Below are 8,120 nucleotides of genomic sequence, written 5' to 3' on the forward strand. Positions count from 1 at the left end.
CTACTACGACTACTACTACTACTACTACTACTACTACTACTACTACTACGACTACTACTACTACTGCTACTACGACTACTACTACTACTGCTACTACGACTACTACTACTACTACTACTACTACTACTACTACTACTACTACGACTACGACTACTACCAACTCTTCTTTTTTCCCTTAATTAATCCCACTACTACCAGGAATCCTGATTCCACGGGAATTCGAACGGTATCATCAACAGGTGTTCTTGATTCCAGGGGAATGGAATCGATGGCATAGCCCGCCACAATCTTGCAATAAAACATGTGAACATTGTTTAACTAATGGCCATGGCCCGTATATTTATTACGTACTCAAACTATCACAATTATGAGTGACTCGTGCGTGGCCGTACCACTGATCTCGACACCTGGATCGGTCACGTCCAACAGCGATTGCATACCGAGGAGTGAAGTCACCGGAAGTTCACTTTCCGCCATCTTGTCTCCCCCAAAACATCACTGCAGCGAAGTACGAAAACAGCAGACTGGGAGTAAGAAATCTCCAAATGCAAACAATAAACTTTGCATGTAACTCATGCAAGGTTTTATTAGTTGGTGTAATGAACTTGTGGAAATCACAGACCTCGTGTGTCCGTGAGAGAATGTCACTTTGCGTGGTTTAATCACCTTTTACGTGTGTGCGCTGACAGGAATTACAGATTTACAGACCGCACCGCGCGGGGAGGATTTAATAATAATCCGACGGTAGGTCAATCTAGTGCAGCCTATAAGAGACTCCTGATGAGGCACAATATTAGGAATGGCACAGGCAGTTGTATTCTTCGGGATACTACAACTGTCCTTCATGTGGAGCCACAGCCACAGTCACAGTCATCAATCAGCAGAGCACGGAAGTATGATCTTATACTCCAGGATAGTCCAGTACATGATGACCATGATTATTCTGATGTACCAAACTTTGAACAAGTATCAGAATACAAAGAAGCAGCTATTAATTACATTGCTGGATTTGTAGTAAAAATAATGAAACGTAAGGTGAACTGCATGGTGTGCAAGGATGCACTGACTACCCCAAATGGCAAGGTTCACAACTTTGTGGCACTAAAGGATCGTGGACGTCTGCAGAAAGCATCACCTAATGTAATCACTGTTTGCTTGGAAACAGAAAAGTGTTTCCAAAGACTCTTAAAGACCTCAAACGGAAAGCTTCCACATGGGAGTGGCATCTCACAGGCAGTTGCTTCATCAGTTTTGAGTAACTGTGCAGGGCTGAAACTGTTCCCTGAGCTACATGAACACCAGTTTGACACTGCAGTAGATGACAATCATGGTCACTACCTGGTAAAACTTGCAGCATCATGTTACTGTAAGATCAAGCTTTTCCATATAGGGAAACAGATGGCAGCCTCTGTTACCGGACCCAAAGTTAGGAAACGAATGTCCAACCTCATTTTGTTCAGCCATCAGTAAAAATCACAGACTTAATTGCTTAGAAACGGAAAAGTGTTTCCACAGACCCCCTCCCCCCCCCCACGAAAAGCTTCCACAGGAGGGGGTGAGGGGTGGCATCTCACAGGCAGTTGCTTCATCAGTGCAGAGCTAAAACTGTTCCCTGAGCTACATGATCACCAGTTTCACAACGCAGTAGATGACAATCATGTTCACTAGTACCGGTAAAGATTGCATCATCATGTTACTCTAAGATCAAGCTATTCCATATTGGGAAACAATGCTTCCACAAATACTAAATATCCATTTTGTACTTGTTGAAACCACAGAGGAATGATAAACTCTATTGCTCATTACAATTTTATATTCAGAGAATGATCAATACAGTATTTACAGGGGATGGGAGAAATGAAAAAAAAAAATTACAAAATTTTGCATCCCCCTCATGTCCGCTCAAAATTTCCAGGCTCCCCCCCTCTGTGTTTTCAAAATTGTCTCCATTTAATACTTCATGTTCCAAACAAAAATTTCAGATTCCATCCTGAAGGTTCTCCAAAGCTTGGATTCTCCCTATAATCCCCCTGCGTTATTGATTGGTCCCTTACAAAAAAAAAAGATATTATCACTGCACAAAAAGAAAGTTCACTCTTGTTTGAGTGTCATAATTCTTAATACAATCAATTAAAGAAACTAAAATTAATATGAACATATGAAGAATATTGTTACTTGTGAAAAAAACAAATTATTTTAAATCCACTAGATCCTGACGAGTTTGTGAAGATTGGTGCAATTCAAAAAGTTCCAAATTCAATGAGAATATGCGGGGTGAAATTGCTTAGCTTGGGGTGTTGCCTGAATTTAACTCGCCTGAATTTAAGTGGTGACCAGCGTGTTTCATCGATCTGAAAGTCGCCTTCCCTTAAATGCTGAGTTTAGTGAAGGTTATAAAACGTTTTTACAATATTTTACAATGTTTTCGAAATGGTTTCAAAAATCTTTGTTTATAATATTGCAAAGTTGACAAAATATTTTTTATTAATATTTGACAAAAATGTTTTACACTAACATTTAGACGACATCCTCTGATAATATTTATTTTAAAACATTTTCATCGTCTTATCTCGACTCAATATTTTATATCATTTAAACATTTTTAAAACTCTTTGGAAAAATGTTTTGTTTGCTGGTTTCCATGTATGTATGTGGTAAAGTTTTCGAATGAATCTACATAGTGTACTATGTAAATGTTGTCTTTTTGATATTTCTTGTAAGAGGTACTGCATCTTAAAATTAAAGCAATTTAACTCATCAAGCTTTTATGTGATTTTCATCTCATTATTTACATGCATGTTTTGCATTAGGCCAATTCATTTATTTGAAAGTGTTCTGTAAATGTAAAGGGCAATGAAATAATATGTAAGCCTATTGGGGGGTGGGGATGGAAGTTTGGGTCAGGCAGAATAAGTTTTTATATGTATACCTTTATGCAGAATTGGGTGAGGATTTTTTTTTTTTTTTTTGGGGGGGGGGGGTCTCGACTAGCGGGTGAAGGTTTTTTTTACCATAAAAACTTCCATGCCCCCCTGACAATCTAATGGTACACCTCTTATTTTGGAGAGTGACAGATTAAAAACCAACAAATTAAACCCTTGAAGTTTGGAAATTTATTCACATATGCCTTCCCCAAAATCGCTCGCCTATGCGAAAACAAATTTTCCCCACAAAAAAAATCATTTTCCCTGCACTCTCCTTTGTTCATTAAAAGTTTTGACCCTCCCACTTATGTTGAACCAAAATTCCCCCCCCAACCATTTTTGCCCTCCCCTGCGACAAAAAATGTCGAGGAAAACCTAACCTTAAAAAACACTAAAAACAGCAAAAAAAAAAAGGAATTTTTTTAAATCCCTTAAAAAACGTAAGAGAGTTGAAACTTTTAAAAATCCTTAAAACATTAAGAAACGAAGAATAACATAAAATTGCCTAAAATAACAAAACATATTTTAAATAACATAAAAACATGACTTTAGTTTTGTTTTGTTATTGATGAAGTGACCTGGAGCCTCATGTAACTTGGATGTTAGGCTTATGTTTGTTTTCCGATCCAACCCTGTGTCGGGCCTCATAATATGCATTGATCGCCTCCTTGCAATTGCCAAGGAGCTCCAAGGGGATTTTCCGGAATTCGATTGAGTAATAGGAACAGTAATTTACTTCAAAATCCATTAAAATATTAGACAGAAGTTGAAATATATTTGAAGAAATATATTTTGCAAAATCGGCCGGGCCCGGTTCAACGTTGCGTGTTACGACAGTTCGCCTCTTTTGGGGAAGACAAGATGGCGGAAAGTGCACTTCCGGTGGTTTCACGCATGGAGCCGTGGTGACCAATCCAGGTGAAGAGATCAGTGGGCCGTACGTGCGTGGCCATATGTGCAAAAAATATATATATATATATATATATATATATATATATATATATATATATATATACTTTAAAACCGCTTGCCAGAAACAACCACACAGGCCGTTCCTTCGCTCTCGCGTGCCCGTATGTGCGTGTCCATACGTGCGTGGCCGTGCATGCAAAAAAAAAAGAAAAAAAGAAGAAGAGGAATTGTGACGTCAATCATGATGTCATAGCACCGTGTCCTGTCATTGGTTGGAAAATAAATGGCCATAACTTGGGAAGCACTTGTCTGATTAATATCAAACCTTGAAAAGGCTAATACTCAGGTCCCCAGCAATATTCCTGGCAAGTTTCAATGATATCGGACCAGTGGTTGTCGAGAAACAGCGGTCGCAGACACACAGAGATTGCTGGAATTATAGATAGATATGAGTTATGACCTTTCTCTGCTGCTCAATTTTAATACCTCTTCTCTTCCCTTAGTCAATAGTTGCTCCCCTTTACCACTCCCCCCCACCCCCAACTCCCCTTTCTTCTCTGTGCATATGTGAATAAATTAATGGCTCTTAATAACTGGGGTGTTCGTAAGCAAGTTCCGTTCGCAAGCGGCTTGCTATCGCTTTCCAAGCAATTCGTTCCGTTTGACCGCTTTGCAAGCCGCTCGTCTAATGGAGCAAACGATTGAGAGAAGTCTCGATCTTCGTACTTGGGACGGATTATGGACTTGTAGAAATCTAAACATGGAGGAAAAGCGAAGGGAAAACACCTGGAGGAGAACGTAACACGTGAAGGAGAGCATGATGGGAGGAGATGGAGGTGAAAGGAGGGACAGTGTCATAGAGGCTTGAGTGAAACTCACACAAAGAACAGGTTATTTGGCCCATCATGCCTGCGCTGCACCAACTTCAGTGTCATCATCCATCCACACACATACAAGACAGCGACCTACCATCCACACAAACCAATATCCCCAAATCCCTCTCTCTGTGACATCACCACATCTGAATGTAAAATGCATATTTATGCTCCGCCCATGTGTTGTGTCAATTGTCGTCTCCGCTGGGAGGGGTGCGGAGGTACAGTTCTTCCCTGGTCTGGCGGAATGGTGTGTGTGTGTGTGTGTCTGTGTGTGTGTGTGTGTGTGTGTGTGTGTGTGTGTGTGTGTGTGTGTGTGTGTGTGTGTGTGTGTGTGTGTGTGTGTGTGTGTGTGTGTGTGTGTGTGTGTGAAAAGCACGGTTTTTACTGTCGCACTTGGAGCGTTTTAAAATAAAGTGAAAAATGCTTTAAATCTTCAAGTGTTGGTAAGCTGCCTGGAGCATTCTTTTCTTATAATATTCGGGACACAGAGGCCGTTCCAGGATAGTAAAAAACTGACTTCACTTTCATCTTGCTGCCAGGGAGAAGAGCCGCCATGTCGAGCTCCCTTCGCACGCGGCCTGTCCCTGGTTCCCGGGGTTTGTGCAACTCTTCCTGCTCTTCACTCTTGTTGAAGGCCAGAGGAGAAGTAGCCGAGACCTCTGTCAGAGCTGCCATGGGATGTAAATCGGAAGAAGCTCGATTGATACTTGAAGAGCAACAGACGTGGCAACGATTGAAAGCTACAGATATATCTTGAACAGCTGAAGTGGGAAGAAGATTCTGCTGTGGCTCAGGCCCGCTTGGAGGTGATTACTGATGCTCTGTGTTGGGACAAATTGGACAACATTTTGGCAGCTGGATTACCTACATCTGCACAGAAGGTGGGAATGCTGTTGTCCAGGAATGCTACATCTTCGCCACCATCCATTGTGTCTGAAGACGACATTGAAGGTATTGCATCGGATAGCCGGGTACGTGCTGATCCAGCTACGTCGCTTGAACCAGCCGTCAACACTGCAGCACCAGCATCCATGGAGAACTCATCAACATCAAACGAGTACAACAGGCAAGTTCTGTCTGCTTCGTGTAACACAATGCCAGCTCCTAGCCTATCGTACAGAACTTAGACACCAACTAATGTCTCACTGTCATCATACTTCTCCAATGCTGTGTCACAGCTGCACATCGAACCCCACCCCCCCCCCCCACTGTGTTAACGGACCCTGTTATGAGCTCGTGGGTCACAAACCCGGCTCCGGTTATGACCGCTCGGTATGCCGTGTATACTGACCTCACGTCACCGTCGAACCGTGAGAGAGTATTGGATGGGCTTCAAAAGCATGGCAAGGAGTGGCCTTCAGTGATTAACATGTGTACGGACATTTGTGGTCGTAGTGGATCCAAAGGAAGGTCTTGTTCCAAAATCTGCCTTGTGAAGGTATTCATCACTGGTAATCCTGAAAACTTATGCTGTGTTGGATGACCAATCAAAATGGTCTCTGGGCCACAGCAAACTCTTTGATTACATCAACATGCCAAATAATCTAGTCAACTGTGAACTCAAAACTTGCTCTGGAACTATGGCAGACATTGGTCGGCGTCAGGAATGCAGTCATCAACTCTTTCGATGGAATAGTGCACCTACCGCCCCGAGAGCTAACTGAGTGTGATGCTATTCGTTGTAATTCCTCTGAGATCCCAACACCTGAGGTCATAAGACTCCACCCAAGTACAAGTCGTATTAATGAAATGTTTCCCGAACCCAATTCAGAAGCGTCCGTCTTGCTGTTAATTGGACGAGATGCTCCTCAGCTGCTTAAAGTCAGAGACTCTCAGAATGGACCACCTAATGCTCCGTGTGCACAGCGTATGGACCTAGGATGGGTGATAATTGGTGATGTGTGTCTGGATGGCGTCCATAGACCCGATCAAGTGGAGGCCGATCGCACCCATATTCCCAAAAATGGAAGACCTTCAGTCTGCTCATCATGCCCTAATCATGTCACCATCAAGGAAGTCATCCTACCACAAAGTCATGTACCTTCAGTTCAGCTCTTCGGGAGATCCTGCGATCACAGCCTATGATGACGGGGTCGTCAGTGACGTCTATGAGTGAACAACGAATGATTAAATTATTATAAGCTGCGCCGCTCCATAGAGGACAACCGTTTTCTCGCAATCATGGAGGACGGATTCATCAGAAATGCCAATGCCAATTGGGTGGCTCCTTTAGTTACCCTTCAGATGATGTAAAACTTCTAATCAGCCCTTTGCACTTAACTGCTAAAAGTCCCTTTGCAAGCTTCTGGATAAGAAACCAGCCCTTAAACAGCAGTACATCAACTTCATGGCTAACCTATTTTGCAAAGGAGCCTCTTGAACCATGAACAGAGGCAAAATGACCACGATGGTATCTTCCTCATTTTGCTGCATTCCATCCATGCAAACTTCAAAATATTTGTGTGCTGTTCAAAGGCAGTGCTACCTGTCGTGATGTCTCACTAAATGAGGTACTACTTCGGTCCAGACCTCGTCAGTAGGTTCCTCGGGGTATTGGTACGCTTCAGACATGAACCCATCGGCATCATGGCCGATGTAATGCAAATGTTCTCTTGTTTCTGTGTGCGGGATGATCACCAAGACTTTCTGCGATTTATTTGGTTGAAGAACAACGACCCCAAAGCAGCATCTCCATCTGTTCCTGACATGGAGAAGTCCTTCAAAAAGCGTGGAGTTCTTTCTGCAGTCAACAGCATTTACGACCCCTTCTGTTTCTCAGCACCTGTCATTAAGGGAAAGATGTTGTGTTAGATGACCTTACCTGACAATGCCGGAGCTGTGCTTGGATGGGAGGAACCACTTCCCGAACATTTCAAGAAACAATGGGACAACTGGTGTGCCTCTCTCACCTGACTACTTACCATGAAGACAGTCTATTCGTACACCACCAGACGATTTTGGTCGTCCCACAGACATCTTCGGCTATCAGTGGTGACATGTACAGCATTTGGCGAACACTTTCTGGTCACGATGGTGCAAAGATTATCTCCCGCCCCTGCAGCCCCATACGGGGTGGCAAGTCAAGAAACACAACCTTTGTGTCAGTGAAATCGTTCTGCTGAAGGCAAATGCTCACAGGAACGACTGGCCCTATGAACGCGTGACTGAGTAATTGCCCAGTGTAGACGGTCAGGCTCGAAAAGTGCAAATCCACACCATGATGGACGGCAAACCCCATATCTACCTGTGACCCGTAATACTGCTTATACCAGTGGGGGAAGGGGGGAGTGAATTCCTTCATTGTGTTCTCGTGATTGTGAATTTCATATTCTCATGTTATTTTCCACAGTGTCCCTATCCATTAGCCATAGTCAGGTCCATGAATTTAGTGACTGTGTATGATGTA

The sequence above is a fragment of the Eptatretus burgeri genome, chromosome 14, assembly GCF_056783735.1.
Source record: "Eptatretus burgeri isolate ZD-2024b chromosome 14, Ebu_testis_v1, whole genome shotgun sequence".
Classification (NCBI taxonomy): Eukaryota; Metazoa; Chordata; class Myxini; order Myxiniformes; family Myxinidae; genus Eptatretus; species Eptatretus burgeri.